Source organism: Aquila chrysaetos, chromosome 11 (genome assembly GCF_900496995.4).
Source record: "Aquila chrysaetos chrysaetos chromosome 11, bAquChr1.4, whole genome shotgun sequence".
NCBI lineage: Eukaryota > Metazoa > Chordata > Aves > Accipitriformes > Accipitridae > Aquila > Aquila chrysaetos.
In genome coordinates this window covers 1,601,753-1,618,775 of record NC_044014.1, presented here as the reverse complement: position 1 = coordinate 1,618,775, position 17,023 = coordinate 1,601,753, and the positions used below count along the sequence as shown (strand labels likewise).

At 40.6% G+C, this 17,023-nt stretch overlaps 1 long non-coding RNA gene across 1 annotated transcript in view; it reads left to right on the top strand.

The window, feature by feature from the left end:
- LOC115348617 overlaps positions 1-17,023 on the top strand; it is a 148,099-nt gene that overhangs the window by 85,698 nt on the left and 45,378 nt on the right. The window contains exon 4 of the long non-coding RNA XR_003925874.2: positions 15,351-15,537. This is a non-coding gene — a long non-coding RNA (uncharacterized LOC115348617). The remainder of the gene's footprint in view (positions 1-15,350; positions 15,538-17,023) is intronic.

Here is a 17,023-nt window from a genome sequence, read left to right as displayed (position 1 = left end):
CATTTTGTGTTTCTCCATCTGCATGTAAAATTCATCTGTTTGCAGAAATTGTATTTACACAGACTGTAATCCTATTGAGTCTCAGATATTAGAGATTGTGGCTATAATGACATAGGAAACCATTTTTATTAAGAATCAGAAATTGAATTAGATAATTAGATTTATTGATGGGAAATTAAATTTAACAACTGAGAATTGCCTTAAGTTAGTGTAGCAGGATTTTCATTACTCTAAATGTAAAAAGTTTCTGCTTTAGTAGATGCTTTTAAGATAGTGAGATACAAGCTGGCGTGCTTGCCTGGAAAACGTGATTCTTTGATCAAAACGGTACAGTTCATACCAGCTGGCTAGATTTTCCTTCATGAATGAAACAAATATATTTTCTATATTAGCAGCCTTCCAAATATTCAAAATCATGAAACAAAACTGGAAAACAGAGATGTTTTGTGTATATGACACTTGCCTCTGAGGCAGGGCTGATGCACCGTTACTGGTACGTCTGTGATATGTTTCATATTCATAAGAATTTTTTTTTCCCATCCATGTATTCCTTAGCCAAATCTTAAGTCATTTGGGCTGGAATTTTCTATGTAAGTTGTCTTTCTTGCTCTGACATCTAATTATAGAAGGAAAAAATTCCTGCCTCACTTTCACATAGAGACAAGGTGAGCTGGGGTGGGAAGGTTGCTGAGACCACATGGTTAGCTGGGAAATGCAGAGTCGGTTTAAGAGGGCACCCATGAGGTGTGAGGGTGGAGGTTGCTGACCCTCTGTGGGAGGGATCAACCTTGTGTTTTGGGCTGGGACTTGCCCTTGGACACGGGGAATGGAGATAACCAAGATTGTTTCATGAACAGCTCAGTGGACAGGAGATAGAATAGTGTGGCAGGTCCTCCTTCATTCCTCTGGCGTGTAACCCACGGTCCTGATCCTTCCCCTGCGGAGAAATGCCTGTAAAACATGCTGGCCAGGCTTCAGCAGTGTTCGGGAGGTGATAGCCAGCATTGCTGCCTTTACTTGTTAGCTCCAATGGAGAGGTGTGTTGTGGACCTAATGGTCCTGCTCCTGCTGCCTTAGGTTAAAAAACCCTAAGCACAAACATCAAACAACCCTCCCTCAAAATGACATTAACAACATTTCTGGCATTTTTCAGCTTTTTAAAACATCAGAGTTACATATTAGCTGTGACACACGCAGTATATATACAAGAAGCTATGGTATAATTTCTTGCAAATTTCTTGAGACCTTATAGAATGAAAGCATTGATGCTGACACCTGGAGGAGACCGGAGAAGCGATCACTTGAGAACCGTGTGCTCTGATGTCCTGCATAGGAGGGACCGTGCTGGTGTTTGCTGGTGAGTGGCAATGGAGGGAAGTGAAACTTGCAGTTAACAGCAAGGAAAAAGAAGTAAGCAGAAAAATAGTTTGCTGGGACAGATGTCAGAAAAATGTGGTCAGCTTCCTACCAAAAGCACTGCTGCAGGAAAAAGTGTGATCCCGTCCTCATCTCTTGCGGGAAGCCTAACGCAGAACCGTACCAGATGGCTGCCTGGGAAAGATATGTGGACCACGCTGGTAGGTTGGAAATCAGAAGGGCCTTCTTAAAATCAATTTACTCTTTTGCAGACAGCCCCAGTGAATGGTGCTGCATAGACATTATGTGATTACAGTTGCTTAAAATCTCAGCAGAAAGCAGGAGCTGTGTTCCGTCAGGAAGCCCCGAAGCTCCCGCAGAGAGGGATGCAGCCACCGCTCGTGCCTGTGGCTGGGTGTTATTCTACCGAAATGCTGGGCTGGCCAGGGCACGGCTGCTGCACATTGCTTACGGGTAAATGTTTCATATGGTTTTTCTTGTGCAGCATTGGACAGCCAAAGTGTGGTAAAAAAATCATGACAACCGCTTCCTAAAATTCCCCCAGCAGATGAAGATACAGGGAAAATGGCTCTTTCTTTCACTGACAATTTGTGGCTGCCAGAGGAGGATTTCCAGGTTGTCAGAAGCTGCATTTTATCCTCAGACCCATGGATCTTTTTAGATTCCACGTGGAACTCTTACGGTTTGAGGGCAGGAGCCGTACTTGTACGGGGCATCAGCTCCTTGCCTGTGTTGCATCAGCTCGTGGCTGGAGGTGATGCCGTTACAGCCCCAAAGCAGTGGCTCCAAACACCAGCATGGGGATCGCTGGTGACATGAAGCCCACTCTTTTAACGGGGGCTGTGTGTGTTGTCTGAAGAGATAAATGCTTCCTTTGCCTCCGTTGCGTAGCTTGACACCGTACCATGCCCTGCTGGTTACGGTACCTGAGCAAACCTGTGCGGGACCCCAGATATATGCACGTTTTAAATACTGGTGCAAAAACTGGGAAAATACATCCTAACAGCTGCAGCTGGTCATATAAACAGCTCCTGAGGATCCTCTGTCAAGTACAGTGAGGTTGTGCTCATATTAAACCAGCAGATGAACTTTTATGACCATATCCAGATTGGCTACACTTGAGAAAGAAGATGTAGTCAATCTGAGATTTTACTGGCGTTCAGGGGAATTCAGTACCTAAATGCAATACTTCTGCAGGGTCAGTCCTAGGCAATGGGCTGACTTAATGAACTTGATTATCTGTTCCCTTCCCACACATCTGTACTAAATTACAGCAGTGAAATGTGCAATAGATCATTTGAAGCTTCATTAATTGCACAAGAAAAACCAGTTGTTTTACTGAAGTGCCCACCGTACAGAAAGCAGCATTCCTAGCCAGAGCACTCTACAGGAGAGCAAATTTTCTTAACTTTGTACTAAAGCTAAGTAAAAAAGAGAATTTGACTGGTGCGATGGAGCTAAGGTAATACCTGCACATCTGAAGAGTCTCTCTATTTCCCTAATCAATATTCAAAGTTTCTGAGTAAATTTTATGTGTCTGAGATGAAGTGTTTGTAAGTTTGTGCCTCCTAACTCTGACTTTGAAGTCAGTCTTTTCAGACTCCTCATAACATTTAATTTTGCAGCATTCTCCAGAAACTACTTCACTGCACTGGAGTAAGTTGTGACCAAGAAACGCATCTTTCCTGCTTTTAGCATTGATTCCTGTTTAGGTACTGCTCAAGCCATCCTGTCAGCAATCAATGGGGGGGAAATCCTTTGAGTGTAAAACCCAGAGAGGAAGAGGAAATACTGAAGATTGACTGAAAAACATGAAAAGCCAGATTTGTGCCAATAAACACTCAGTGGGGCAGCATCACCTGGGAAGAAGGAATTACAGGTCCTCTGTAAAAATTTTCAATTTTTCCATTCCTGTAAATTTTCCTGCATAGTAGAATATTGTTATCTTCTAAAGTAATGGTGAACAATTAAACTTCTGTTAATTCTTTTTAATTTCCAATCCATCTTATAACTTAACCTGTCCTTTCCTTTTTTTTCTCTTCATGCTTAAAGCTACTTTACATCAGGTACCCCTTCCATTCACATGCTAACAATATTCTTTTCAAATCCATAATAATCTCCTTGTTATTTCACTGCCAGCCTTTTTCTTTTTGCACTTTTTTTTTCTTCAGAAGGTGTTCCTGCAAAAATCCAGCTATTCAGGTATACTGAACTCATTCATAAACTGTTCAGTTCTAACATTGTAATTACTTTTCAATTGTGTTGTCTTTATCGAGCTTACTTCCTTAGTTGTTATTTCAGCTTTGACTATTTTAATATTTCAGTACCTGTTTTTCACAGCTTGTGGATTGTTCAGTGATCTTTTATTGCATAATTGAATTATATTTTTCTGTCTTCTTTCAGACTTCTGAATTGGTGGGCATACTTGCTTGGCTTTTCTTATATTCTCTTCAAGGCTTTTTGATTGATTCTGGCAAGGATCTATCTTTTATTTTTCTTGATGGTTCCTTTTATTATCTCTATAAAAACTCCCATGTCAGCTCAATTGAACTAACTGTATTTGTACCTATGAAAATGCAGCCAACCAGTTTATGATAAAAGGCATTTTTTTGTAAAGAATGGCGCTAACTTTCCATTCTTGTGGATTTGGAAAGTTTTTTTTATTTTTTCCAGCTGACGTTGGCACCATTATTCTATTTGAAGACACATGAATTTTTAGAGTTTCATTTCCAACTCAGTGTTTCTCATATGAGATGGAGCATCCTCAGGAAGCTGTGGTACTCTTCAGAAGAGATGCTTCTGCTCCCTCTCTTGGGCCACCTTCCGTGAAGGGTGGCATTGGTCACTCTGTGAGACTAAGATATCTTTTCTGAGGTGAGTAATTCCTTACAGCTTTTGCACTGGTACATTGATCTGGGAAGACTTCTTTTTTTTTTTTTTTTTAAGTTGCTGTCCCTTACACACATGTAGAATATTGACAATTTTTTTGAGAGATTTTTTTAGTTCCAATGTAACCACCCAGCTGCACCTGTTTTTTTACTTATCAACTCTCTTTAATTCACTACCTGAGAAAATTTATGATTAGAACAGTGATATAAAATAATCTAATCAAGCAAATAGTATACCTAGCTTTCAGATTGTTTTTAAACAGTAAATCTCAAAGGATTTTATGGAGCAGACATTATCATTATCTCCACTAACCTGATGGGGAGAACAGAGGTGCAGAGATTTATTTAACTAAGTTGATGAGCGCAGGATAATAGCATCCACATCTCCTGGGTTCCAGCCCTGTCCTGCTTACGGCATGTTGCACTGCTGGCTGGCTATGTGGGCTTTTCTTTGATGTGTTTCGACTCATTTTCACTCTGGATAATTATCTTCAGGAAAATTAAACAGTAATTGTTTTAACACTGTGTTTCCCAGTACACAGTAAAACCAATATTGGATATAATGTAAGATGGGTTGGAGAAGTGGGCTGTGACCGAGAGTAGGAAGATACAGGATTTCTATTTGAGTTTTCCTGTAGCAATATGTCCACCAGAAAGCTGATTAGCAGTGTCTGGGGACAGGCAGTGGTATGATACTTTTGCCACTTAAATTTTAATAGCACGTGAGTCAAGGTTTCTCCCAAGTCTGAAATCCTTTTCTACCATATTTCTTTTCTTCTGGGGGAGGAAAACCCAGATATCAGAAGTAATCTTACCCTTTAGTTTGCTGACCTGTATATCTGTTTTAGAGGGAAGAGGCAGCAGATGGAATATTTGGCCTTCAAAGGATTTGTTTCGCTTCAGGTATAAATAGGGATATTGGGAAAGACATAGGCAGAAGGCATGCAATCCCAAAATACTGCTTGAAATAATATAGGTCAATGTGCATTAACTGATTAGGTTTAAAAAGTGAGGCTAGTCAGAGACTGTCACCTAATACGCATTTTGAGACTGTCTAATTGTTTGTAATAGGGAAAGAATTGCACAATATTTGCTGAGTATTTTGTGCTGGAAAACCAATTAGCTGAATTTTTTTAAATGGTCTGTACCCTGCCTTGTGATTTGCAAGGAACAAAAGCTTTTGCATTATTTAAAATAGTACTTAAGAGAAAAAATGTATTAGCAGCCAAGAGTTCAGTGACTTTTGAGTTCAGGGCTACTTAAATACAAACACAGTATCACAGTTAAGAGTGTTTTCTGTCTGTGTATGATTTAACTTCCCATTCCATGATACGAGCTGGTGCACTAGCTCGTACATACATTTTAATTCCTCCTGAGTTCTTTTTCCAAGCAGGGAAATGCCACTTTGTGCATATCCAAGATTGGGAACAGTGAAGTCTCTGTTAGCATCAGGCTTAGCTACAGCCATCTGAAACCCCATGTGAACTGCAAATGTCTGCAGTCTTGGGGTGAAAAATGTCCACTTACGCTGAGGAAAATCAGTGCTTGCTTTGGTAAATGTTCCTTTATGAGTATCCGTATCAGCTGCTGAAAGTCAGGGAAATACTGTAGAATGGTGGGACAAATGTGCCATGGTAACTTCTCATTTTCCTTAGAAATGCATCCAGTATAAAACATGCAAGTGATGCAAATAAGCAGAAATGTGAAAGGTATCCAAAGTGTGACTGGTTTTAATAATGGGACAATGATTACGGTAGTTGTTTGCGATGTGAACATTTTCTCAAGCAATTCAGGTAGCGGGTACCTTCCGAGACAGGCACCTTTTATGTCCAGCCAGGAGTTTTTGATGGTTATCAGACTTGCAGGTGATGTTGAGCTGTCGCGGCTTCCATGCAGTTGGCCTTCAGGTGGCTGTGGTGTGACTGGCAGTGCTGGGAAAGAGCATCCCCCCTAATAAAAGCCCCACCACATACTGTGTGTGCTGCCTTTGGGGTGCCAGCTCTGCTGGCTGCTGTAGACATGAATGAGACTTCATTACTGCAGATATTGGTGAACGCTGATGATGCTGTTAGTCCTACTGCAAATCTCCCACGGACCTTGCGGGAAGGAAAGCTTCCCGCTGGGTTTGCAGAGATGTCCTGTTGTCTGTAAGTTCTGAAATTGCTTCTGGACCCTAGCAGGGGAATAGAGAGGAGGAAAACATGTTTTTCTTTTCTTTTTTTTTTTTTTTTTCCTTCATTCTCTTCCTGTTCCTGTTTCAAGAAATGTTCCCCAAGAATTGCTGTATTTTTCTTATGGAGGGATAAGTGCTAAAAGCCTGCTCAGCCTTAGTGCAATCTAAATAAGTAATGACAGATATCTTGTGATGAGCCTCACTGTATAATAGAGACCTTCTGAGGGACTGTCTTTGCCCCTAAAAATGTGCCATTTCACATCTGAGACCAAAAAAAAAAAGGTTCTCAATCTCTTTTGGAGTGTCTAATTTAGGTATTTTTGAGTCCATCTCCCTATTTCGCCAGAGGCTTTTAGAGAATTGAGGCTCCTCATACTGCAAGCAACACTGAAATTGTACCTAGATTGTACCTCGAGTACCTGGAGTGGTATTGCTGGATGTTCCTGGTATCTGCATATCACCCAGAGAGGGACTACTCTTCCCCTTTGTTTCTCAAGGCACTTCCATATAGGGTTTTATTGGCAAATTTTTTTCTTTGGATTTGTCAGTAACTTTTGACAATTGTAGTGATGAACTTCCTGTGTCTTTGCAAGTCATATTCACACTATAATTCCATCCATTTCAGCAATTACTGGTTAATGTGGCCTAGTGTACTGTTTGGTTTCAGAAGGTATAAATGTTTAGAGATGAAATATGTTCCTTCTCATGTGCATGAAGAGAATATATTGCTTATTTGGCAGAGTGCTGGTAAAATCTCAAACAAAACTGTGCATTAAAAGAAAAGAATTATTTTCTGGTTTTACAGCTTCACTGTTTAGTTAGTTTGCTAATGTTCAATAACGATTATGTTTTGGTTTTCTGTATAATGTACTTTCTAGCATGCTTTAGGGGAAAAGTGTGTATGGGTATGGACAGATAGGATTCCTTCTCCAGGGCTGTATTTGCACTATGCTTTTAATCTTATAATGGGCAAAATTAATGTGTGATGAAAAACATATTCTGAGGAATATTTTGGCATCAAAAAAGTGCTGTGTGTATTTATTCTGTTAGGTCCCTTCCATCATTCATCCTACATGAAGTAATTGACCTTTTTAGAGAGAACTTCGATTTCTTTCTTAAAAATATGTTCTTACTCAGTTATAAATTATAGTCTACATGCGGGAATCACTTGGTGAAGCTTATAGCCTGTGTGATGCAGGAGTTCAAATAGACCATAATGGTCTCTTCTGGCTCCAAAATCTATGAAACTTTGAAAATCTCATCTAATTTAATAAGCGCAAAAGTACCACGAGGATTTCACTTGGGTTCCCTGCTGCTATAGGGATAAGTAAGAACAACACAGATACATTGGGTTGGACCAGCATAAGGAACTGTGTTTCCAGCAGTGGTTGAAGGTGGTTACTTTGAGGAGACTTGTTATCTTATTTTTGACTTGTGCTCAAAATATTTCTACTTATTTCCTTCCGGTTGGGCAGAGCATACATCTGGGGAGACCCTACCTGTTGGGGTGCTTTTGGGATGCACCAGAACCATTCTCGGGTTTGTCTTCGTTAGCAACGATGGACTGTACAAATGGGATTGTTCCTTGTCCATTTGGTCAGAGTGCCCCAAACCTGCTGGTCTGGAGCAAGACATTTCTAACTGTCCTTCCCTCACTCAAAATCAATTTTTCACATGAAGAGAGGAACCCCAAAATAAGCTGTACATCTTTGTCACCCTGCTGCATCTGTGAGAAAAGGGCAGGGTTTCTTTGCTTATTTTTATTTCTATGGTGAAATGGTATTTTTAAGTACTGTGAACAAACCTATTTAATGCTGAAGGAAATTCGATTCACAGAATCACTGAAGCAAAGGTCAAGTGATCTACTAATGATGCTCTTTAATGTGACCTTCATGATACAGACATTTTTGTCCTTTATTGATACCTTCCTCAAACTGAAAGAGTTCTATTTCTGGTTTTATGCACCCAGATCAATCCCACCCCAAATATCTAAACTATAGTTATAGCGTATAAGTACCATATATTTCCTAAAAGACTAAATTCCTGTATTATCATTCCCTTGCAGGTCTGCTAATGGAAATAATTTCTTCAAATTTATCTCTGTGTGGCCATTCAGTATTTGCTTCACTGCTGCATGACTGATAATAGAAATATTTAAAGAAGCTGGTGTTTAAAGAGAAGGCACTTTGGTTATAATTTATCCAAGGAAATCAGCAGAACAGCCAACACATTTGTAATAAATTCTTTGATTATTTTATAGAAGTTAATTGTCCTTCCTACCCCATCTTACTCCTTCCCCTCCCTTATTTAACGCAAAGCATGTTTTACCTGGAAAAGCAGCAGTTGTCACTGTTCAGGATGCAGCTATAAGGTCAAAGGTGCCTATAAAATGTAAGTGATGTAGACAGCATATCAAATTTGCCTGATGTAATTATTCTTCCTCCTAACCCCCTATGTCCACTGGATTAATCAGTGACACCTCAGGCTGAACAGCCAGGGATGATTTTGACAGAGGGAGGCAAAATGGAACATGAAATGACAAAAGAAAAAAGAATTAAATATTATGCCTTGCTCCTGCAGGTTTATATGACTTACCCATTTCCAAAGAGCAAACAGTAATCATCCCAGCTTCATTTCCTTTGCATCTTATTCTAGCCTGAAACAGCTTTGTCTGTGAGCATATGGTTATAACCTGAAAAAAACTTCCTAGAAAATTTAAGTGGGGGAAAAAAAGGAACTTCAGCTTTTTGAGATATTTCTCTCGAAGTCTCAAGAAAACGAGTGATGTTTGGTGACACGCTGTGCATGCACTGCTCGGGTCATGCTGGATGCCTACAACACGACCGTCGGCAGAGAAACGGAGGAGTGACGTACGTCCTGTGGCAGGCACCGCTGCCTGGAAATCACTCCGGGTGTGCCTACACTGTTGGTTCGGTTGGGAAGCACTTTTGAAGCAAATCTCCTGATTTTCTCCACTGACAACGCTCTAGGTTGCAACATGAAGTGCCCAGGCTGCAGCCCCGTGCAGCTTGGGGTGAGCCGGAAGATTGCCCCAAGAGCAAATGTTGCGGTGCAGCTTCAAATCAGTCCACCTAGTCCAAAATCAAATAAAATAAAGAAATCCCAACCCTGAACTGGGAGGGGAGCAGCTGTCAGGACCGCAGCAGCACCTTTGTCCTCCAGCTCTGCTCCTCCTGCTCCGCGGTGTAACACGGGCAAAGGCAGGCACGGGCTGCAGCGCTTAAATCCAGCATAGGCTGGAAACGCAGAACTGTTTTCAGTGTGGCAATTCACAAGGTCAAGTGTAAGTATGATTTAAACACTTTGATTAATCTGAATTTTCCCTTTTGGGATTACAAATGCAATATTTGGGGTTTTTTGGTTTGGTGGTTTTTTTTTTTTTTTTTGGACTATGCCAGTTATCCTGACCCTATGCATCTCCGAATTTTGGCACAAGTCCAGTTAAGATCACTTAGCTGGGGCCTGACCTTTAAAGGACTACAGTTTTTACAGTCATGACCAACTAATGCACATAATCTCCAGTAGAAATAAAGTCAGGTGTAGCCAAGTTAATTTTTTTAACCAAAGCCTTTAAAAAGAACCCAAAAATTAAAATTAAATTTTAATTTGTTATTCATTCCCATAGTTTAATTATGCAGTGTTCCTCCAGCAATAAATGTTTTAGTCTAGAGTGATTGTTAATTTATGAATGTATTCTGTATTGATTTTTGAGCAAAGCTATTTAAGCAGCACCACCTTTCTTTCAGCATTTTATCTTTAGCAGGCTTAGGGTATTTGAATTTCTTATCTTCCGATTCTGGTTCAAGGATTTATTAGAGCAAAGGCCAAACATAATTACATTAAAATATGAAATAAGCTTAATAATTGCAAGCAGATTTCTATAATACAACGGATGAAATGGTCCCATTACAGTGCATAAGGTTTCTTTAAGGAAAAGATGTCAGGCTTTTCAAAATGTTTTCCCTTTTCTTTTTTATAGTAAATTGATATTAGTGCACTGTATCAGAAATGTGAGGGTTTAGGGTAAAGAAGTCTGGGTTTTAACTGGTGGAAGAGCAAAAAATTTTTTAATTTACTTGTTTTGGCTTTTTGGTGTTTTATTTTGTTTGTTTGTTTAGCGTTTTGGTGGGGTGTTTTTGTGGGTTTTTTTGTTGTTGTTTTTCTTTTGATTTTTTTAAATAAATGATAGTATTTAGGATTGTGGAACAGGAATTCCAGCTTTCATAGCTGAATGTACACCGTGGGCTTGCTTACTCAGATATAGCCATGAAAAGACTTCTCCGACAACCTGGATAAGAGTTGCTGGTTCTTGGCTGTAAGATTTTCTTGGTCTGAAGCTACTGCACTGTCCAGACTGTATTTAGTTCAGCTTAAAGTGACTTCTCTCCACCATTTTTAGAGAGTCAAAAATTAAGTGATAAACTTAACACTGCTGCTTCCAGAAAGTAATCTGGACTATAAAAGGGATAAAGGCTCTTTCTGGGACCAGGGATAGCTGTAGCTATGAATTTAATGTGTTTCTCCATTTGGGAGGCAGAGTAGAGAAAGGCAGATGTCAGATCAGGAAGGTAAGGGGAGAGCTTACAGAATTCAATGATCAGGTGTGATTTTTAAAAAAAAATATTAAATTTTTGCCAGGCCACCGCCATTTTATAAGGCTTTGTAAGCTCTCCCTTCACCCTCAAACAGCCCTGTATTGAGGAGGATGACAAAAAGAAGACAGGAAAGAAAGATGCCTGGCATTGAAGAAACAGGACAAACAATAATGCAATAATTGTGTTTTTTTCTTGTTTCTGTAAGCCTGCAAAGAATAATGGTTTGTGGAGAAGCTGGCAAAACAAAGTGAAACAACCCTGCCAAAAAGGCAGAGGATGTGTTTTGTTTAGCATCGGTTCATTCCAAGAGATGCCCCAAAACCCTGACTTATGGGAGGAGGGTTCGCTGCAATATCTGCAGAAAATTAAATTCACACAGAGGTGATTTTCTATGACAGAGTGACCTTGGTAACCAACGAAAAACAATCCACCCCAATTTCTTATTATTTTCAAAATGTAGACAAAATAGCATACCCGGGTGGAATTTCACATTAATATAAAGGCAGTCCTTCCTTGCAGGGAGGAGAACCTTTGAGCTTGACAACTGCAGGCATTTGTGGGCGTATGTTAATGTAGCTGTATCCTTCTTGTGCTAGTCCTAGGTTTGCATTACATTCTTTGGTGTATTTTTTGATATTATAATTTCCCGAATCAGTATTGCTATTTGTTTTGTTATATTTAACAGCTTGTCTAGAAAACAGCTCAGTTTGATTACAGTGCAGCAATAAACAGGATAAGTAATTAACTCAAGGCACATTTCCTAGACCATTAATTAGCTGCAGCTATCCCTTGTCTCAAAAAAAAAAAAAAAAAAAAAAAAAAAAAGTAATCTTGTTTCCCAGATCATCTGGGGCACTTTCCTGAGCAGCCTCCATGGTTTTTTTGTCCTTTCTCCATCCTCTGTTATCTCCCTCTTCCCCAGTCTGTGTTCCAGGTGTGAGCAGGGAGGGGGCACAGCTCTGCACAGGGACTTCCAGGGACGAGTTTAATCCTTCCAAAGCCAGGGGTACCACGAGGCTGGGACCGTGCTATTTTACCCATGTCGGTTTGCCGTGTTCAGTGCAACTCCTCTTCCAGGTCCTGGCGGGCTCTGGTAGCTCGGAAGTAGCGTGTTATTGTTTCTGGTCTGGAGCCAGTTTAACTGGGGACATCTTGCAGATGTCTTGGCTTAGGTATTGTGCCTTTTGCAAGCAGGCTCCCATCCCGCGTGCTCTGCGGTGATCTGTCGGTACAGTATCCCATGGCGAATATGCTAACCAGGGCAATGGGTAGGACCTAGGAGGTCTTAACTTGTCTTAAAAGGAAATGAAATTTCATTTTTGCATCATGAGATCATGTATTTATCAGAAATCAGTACTGTAAATTAAATTCATGCTGATGCGTGACAGCAGCCAGTAATACAGATTGGTATTTTTGAGTGAGATTTATTTCCTCCATAGTGAAAATACAGGACAAGGTCTGAGACAGTGAATAAAACAGCTTATACTGTTAGAAGATATACCAAAGACCGGGCCTGACTGTGACTGTAATAACGCATGTTTTCTGTGTGATTATTATACAAACATAGAAACATTAAACTTAGGAAAAATAGAGAACAGTTCTGCATTAAGAGGAAAAAGATTTTTCACATGTAGCCAATGTCATCTGCGTGTTGGTACCCGTGTGCCAAGGGCCGCTCGGGAAGCAGGTGGGTAACGGCCCGTTCATACCAGCTTTGGAGATGGCCTGTTATCCGCAATGACCTCTCCTGCCTGTATTTAATATTTTTGGCACTTGTGCTTTCCATAGCAATTTGAGATTTATGAAGACTAGCGGCAAAGTCAATGGCTTTGGAGTATCAAAGGTTGAAATGAAGAGGGTTTTGTAGACAGGTGGCAAGACTTGCTTCATTTTACAGAATGGGAATGATTCCAGGGAAAAGTGTGAAAAATCCTGCAGTCATTTCAGCTTCTTACTGTGATCACCCTCCTCCCCATTATATTATATATTTTTATGTTATAAACCAAACAAATCTACCTGGCTGTAAAGTTTTATGTAGTCAAACTGTTTCATAGTGAGAACAATCATAGTGTGATCTTAAATGGGGCAAGTGAGATAAGCCTAATTGCTCATTTGAGAGGACTCTTTTATAGATTTCTTGAAAAAGAAGAAATAAAACCTCCAAGTATGGCAGAGAGAACAAAGTTTCATAGCATAGAAAAAAATTCGTTTGTTGCAATATTTATTTTGCCGTCCAGCATATAAATAGTACATGAGTGAGGGAGAGCGCTACATGCCTTTTAACCATGTGATCCAGACAACAATGCTTTTGTTGGGTTTTGGGTTTTGCAATTCCCAGAGCTGTTACATCATTTATTACTATGTTGTTACTTGTCACACCTGGTTACTGCAGTTTTTATCAGCTGCATAGTGTGATGCATCATGGAAATTGGCTATGGCTGGGGAAATGTTAAATAAATACAGACTAATACTGTTAATGGCCATATTTCAAAGCCTGTGGAATTGGATATTCCACTCGCTCCCTTCCCACAATAGGTGGGGCCGAGCGGAGGAGTTCCCATGGCAGCTCACCTGGAGGCAGGTGGGGGGGACCGCGCTGTCCCCAGCACCCTTGGGAGATGCCTGGGGATGTGGGCTGGGCTTTTCTGGAGCGTGATGAATGGAAATATGTCTTGCCTGGAGACTGGCAATGCTGCAGGAGCTCAGGGCTGGAGGATGTGGTATCCTGCTGTATCAGCTACATCAGTAAAAAAAAAAACCATAACACACAAAACCCCGCCAAACCAACCCAAAATGACCCCAAACCAAACCAGAAAGTATGTTTCAAGTAAACATCTAAGAGTCTAAACACGTGTGGTGCGGTGCGGTTTAGGGAAGGCCAGGTTTCTATAGGTATTTATATGTGCACATAAATCTTGCAGAAGGAAAGCCTGTGTACTTACAAATAAAAGATTCCCATAGTTACGTATTTTTATTGTGATCCTGATTTGCCTTCAGAAATAAGCTCTTCTGCAAGTCCTATGCCTTTCTGCTCTCCCACCCTCAGTTTTAGTTCTGGTTCTCCACCGTGTTGGTTTCTCTTCCCTCTTTACCACAGGTTTGTTCACATATTGCAGCAGGTGACTTTTGGCAGTGCCGTCTCCCTGCGGTGGTGCAGTTTCTTGGCTGGGGCAGTCTCTGTGGGATGGTGCTGAGATCTCCCCCGCTGCGTGGTGGACACCCATCACACCAGCCCTGGCCCCAGCACACTGCTCCGTGCCATGACACAGCCCAACGGCGCTTGCTTTTGTTGTCATTGCAAAAAAGGTAGATACTCCGAATCTGATGATAATTCGTCAAAAGCCAGTGTTAACCTTAGCGATTTACTTTGTTCTGCTTCCTAGGCAATTAAATTTTAAACAAATCCATTTTTCTCAATGTTGACCCTGCTATTTGACTGTTAGAAGAAACATTGATACAAATAAAACTATACTGAGAACATAATGAAGCTGGTCTAAAATTCATTGCAAATTCAGATGATAAAAGGTCACCTATTAAGCAACGTAATCCTTTTTTTTTTTGCATGCCTCTATGAAAAAGTGTATATTTCTGCCATGAGATTCCTGTCTAACCTAACCTGAAATCTAAGTGTTTTGGGATTTTTCCACCATTATTCCAGAGCAGTTGAATGCGTTCAAACATGAAGTTTAATCTAAAGAAGCCAAATTTCTCCACCCTCCACATACCTGCAATGACGCTTGAGCATGCCAGCCTTCCCATCAAGTCTTGGGTGCAATTTAGTTATTTTCAATAGTAATCTACACTTAAACCATTGCTTGCGCTATAGCGTGGCACCTACTGCGAGTCAGGCTGCACGATGTATCACGAGGGTAACAATCCACATAGATAAAATGGATGGAGATGCTGGAAGTGGCTTTCAGGTGACAAAGACCCCTGCCAGCCTGGGGACTGTGATGGGATTGCCAACCTGGGGACTGCACAAGGTGTTCACACTCATTTTCCTCCCATTTTTTTTTTTTTTTGTGGGATCTTTGTGTATCTCTGGTACAGGGAGTTGTTCTTTACAGCTCTGAAATTTTCCTCTTATGGTTATCCACAGCTTTTGAGAACATACCTTTCCTTTGAATTCGGATGTGGTTCTTCTCAGGTAAAAATAACTTGTTACAGAATTTAATGCGGCAGGGAGTTATTCAGAGTCCAGCTTTAGCTGTATGGCAAATCAGCTTGGGCACATCCCTCCCATAACAGCCTTTATTTCAAAACTCAGCCTTTTTTTTTTTTTTTTTTTTTTTCTAGAATTGCTGAAAGTTCCCCAGACACAGACCCTGCGTTTAAGGTGTCCATGTCTTGCTGCTGAAGAGTCATCGCTAAATCAGTGTCTGCAGTTCAATGCAGATACATCAGGAGTGAGCAAGGCTGTCCCCCAACCACCGTGAGTTTCCTCTGCATAGGGAGAATGGAAACCTACACCCACCTTCTTCAGGTAACAGTCATCTCTGGGAATAATCCTGGACAAAGTCACCGTATGGAAAAAACACATTTTGTCCTCCCAAAAGGCAGGAGCACGCACAGTGCCAGTGAGGCAAAGAGCTAAGGACTGGGGTTTGTGGAGCTCCAGGCAGAGATTTGCTTGCACTCCTCGGCTCCTTGCTTTTTGGACTTGGACTTGAGGTAGGATCTGTGCTCAGAAAACTTGCAGATTCTTTGATCTGAATTATGGGTTTGTGGATTAAGGCACTTCGTTTTGCGCTGAACACCACCACAAATGAAGATAACACCCCAGTTCCCTCGTAAAGCTTTCTGCCATTTTTCATCTTGAGTTTAATATTGGATCAACATGATTTTTTTTTTTATATAAAGAGTGGATGTTGCTCCTAACACTTTTTCATTGTTTTTCATTAACTATGCATGCAAATTCAGGTTGTTTCTAGGTCACTAGGAACCTTAGGCTTTCCATTACATGCTGTTTGGAGAGCCAAGCACATGCACCTTGGAGGTCAGCATGATTCTGCTATTTATACTTCTGTACAACACAGCAATAGAAAAAACCCTCCAACAACTTTATTAGCATTAATATGAAATACTATGTCTAACATAATTATTTCTTTTTTTTTTTTTTTTCAATCCAAAACCAAACTCGATACATCTCCCTTAAAGTTTTAAATCAATAATCTAAAGAAATTGCTTCTCATAAAGAGGTTTCTGGATGGATGCTGATATTTCAAAGTGTGACTCTTCTTCTCTTGCCAAATAAAGTAATGCTAACGTTATAGCAAACCAATTACAAGCAGGGTGTAAGCCTCTGCGAGTTCCTTTTTAAGGTAGAAGACTAGGGACTGGGGCTTGTATGTTCTGTTTCAGATGATATAAATTATTTGCGTAACAATGGAAAAATTTCATTTCTCTTTTTTACTTAAATTTAACTCTTCATTGAAGATGCACAGTAATGTTTGCCTTGCCTGTGAGCTGAAACATTTGCTTAATGGTTACAAATGGCTTTGAAAATTCAGCATTAAAAGCTTTGATCATGCAACTTCGTAATTACTGGTTGCTTCTGTAACAGTGACTACTGCTAGTCATCAGTCTTCAGGAGTTTCTCCCTCCTTGCTTGTTCAGCCACGAGTGAATTTAAAAATCCTATGATTTATATACTCTCTCTCTATATAGTTAAGTCACAGGATTTTTATATATATTTTTACCTATCTATCCAAGTAATTTTCTCCTTTTAGTCTTGAGCTGATGTGAAAGCCTGACAGAATAACAAAAGCGCACAGAAAACCGGATCCCGGCGGAGGCTGTTACTTCCCCTCCCTCCCCTCTGCAGCAGTTACAGGGGGTGGGAGTCCGGAGCTGTCACTTGGACTCACCCTGACCCTGCCCGTGATCCTGTCGGACCCGCGTCCCCGAGGACCGCGGTGCTGCCTGAGGCGATAGCAGCAGCTGCAGAGCTGATCTATTAACATTTCTAT